Source organism: Neodiprion pinetum, unplaced genomic scaffold (assembly GCF_021155775.2).
Source record: "Neodiprion pinetum isolate iyNeoPine1 unplaced genomic scaffold, iyNeoPine1.2 ptg000078l, whole genome shotgun sequence".
NCBI classification, from domain to species: Eukaryota; Metazoa; Arthropoda; class Insecta; order Hymenoptera; family Diprionidae; genus Neodiprion; species Neodiprion pinetum.
This window is the reverse complement of record NW_027184492.1, coordinates 97,501-99,563: the sequence shown is the minus strand read 5'-3', so window position 1 is coordinate 99,563 and position 2,063 is coordinate 97,501. Positions and strand designations below refer to the sequence as shown.

The window sequence follows — 2,063 nt, the reverse complement described above, 5'->3', positions numbered from 1 at the left end:
ATCATTTTTCATTTTATTACTTTATTAACCTCAGAAACCTTTATTTATATTTTATTATATCAATGTATAATATAAATATGTATTATTATATATATACATGTATATATATATATATATATATACATATACATACACACATATATATATATATATATATATATCTATATATATACATATATATATATATATATATATATATATATATTTATGAATGATCTATGTATATTTTAATTATTTTATATTTTTTACTTATTTTTTATTCTATTTTATTTTTTCATAATTTTTTTTTATTTACAATAATTTTTTATTTTATTACATTATTTTCCTCAATTACCTTAATTTATATTCAATTATATTAATGTATAATATAAATATATATAGATATATGTACATATATATGTATATATATATGTATGTATACATATATATATATATATATATACACATGTATATTATAATTTTCAATTTACTTTTAAAAAATGGGAAATTGAGAAAAAAAATTTTCTCCACAATATTTCAATTTTTTAAAATTATGTATAATTATTAGAAAAATCCCAAATATTTAAATTTTATCGCTGATTTTTTATTTTATTTCATTTTCTTATGATTTTTTCATTCACAATTATTTTTTATATTACTAGGGGCTTCGCCCCTGCGCGCTTCGCGCGCCAACCCCATCTCGGCGCTACGCGCCTCGGGCACTCGGCGCTGCGCGCCTCGTTGTTCGGCGCTTCGCGCCTCACTATTTCCTTACGCATTGTCTAGTAGACAGGCGAATTCCTTCATGTTGATTTAATGACAGGTCCTGCACTTGCTGTCCACTTCAATTCCTTCTGTGCTTACTTTTCTTTTTTTCATCAATCTAAGCTTCCATTCGTTGGTTGAAAATTGGTGTTCCTTCTCTATTGATATCTGTCTATCTCCTTGACTTGCTGAATTATTTTTGCTACCGCTCTGCCCGTTATTCTCCAAAATCACCTTCTTTATATTTTTTTTTTCTCTGTATTTATGTTGCTGTTCACTCCGTAAAACACCTCTTTTTCTTGTGGTCAACATCTATCATGGTCGTCCTCTTGCCTGGTTATAGGAATATTTGTTTATTATTATTCTCTGGCTTATTTGGTTCTTCGCACTTAAAATTTTATTTTCCTTTTTCCTCTGTGATACTTCCGACCATCCACCATCTTCATCGCCTTGTCTGCTGGTTGAAACTCCTCCTTTCTGTTCGTTGTTTGAAAAGCCAGTATGATATTTTTTGTTCGCTTCCCTATATTTTCGCTGCTGTTCCCGTCGTCTAATTTTTCGCTCTTCTATGTACATCACATTGGTTGGTCGTCCTCTCGATTTATTTTCCGAATCAATCATCGCAATCGATTCTTCTAATTCTTCGACACCCTTCGTTGAATTATTTTTACTGCCGCTCTGCCGGTTATTTTCCAAAATCACCTTCTTTATATTATTTTTTTCTCTATATTTGCGTTGATGTTCATTCCGCAAAACACCTCTTTCTCTTGTGGTCAACATCGATCCTGGTCGTCCTCTTTCCTGGTTATACGAATATTTGGTGGATATTATTCTATGGGTTATTTGGTTCTTCGCACTTACAATTTTATTTTCCTCTTTCTTTTGTGATACTTCCGACCATCCACCATCTTCATCGCCTTGTCTGCTGCTTGAAACTCCTCCTTTCTCCATTGTCATCGTAAATCCTGGCTGTCCTTTTGACTGTTTGGCGATATATTTAGATTTACTATTATTTGATTGTTACTTTTCATACTTATTACTCACTATCTGAATTTTATTTTGGTTCTGCAAGACATCAAAGTGTCCACTCTCTCCGTCACCGGTGAAGAGTAGCGAGAATTGTGTTCCATTTTGTGATCCGATTCGGTGTGGATGAATTTGTTCTTCGCGATACTCGATTTAACATATCTTAAAAATTTCCGCAGCTGCATATATTGCATTTTTATTCATATGTGATTTGTAATCACCAGGTCACCTAATCACAGCACCGTTTGACTCATTACCTGTAATAAAACCCGCAAATGTAGACCAATTATCCA

General features: G+C 31.5%; 1 long non-coding RNA gene across 1 annotated transcript; it reads right to left on the bottom strand.

Moving 5' to 3' along the window:
• Positions 1-1,444: 1,444 nt before the first annotated feature.
• LOC138191349 (uncharacterized) lies at positions 1,445-1,880 on the bottom strand. Its single transcript, XR_011177697.1, has 3 exons — positions 1,789-1,880; positions 1,606-1,725; positions 1,445-1,545 (listed from the first exon to the last, which is right to left on the bottom strand). It is a non-coding gene; the product is annotated as an uncharacterized lncRNA (long non-coding RNA).
• Between the last annotated feature and the right edge of the window lie 183 nt (positions 1,881-2,063).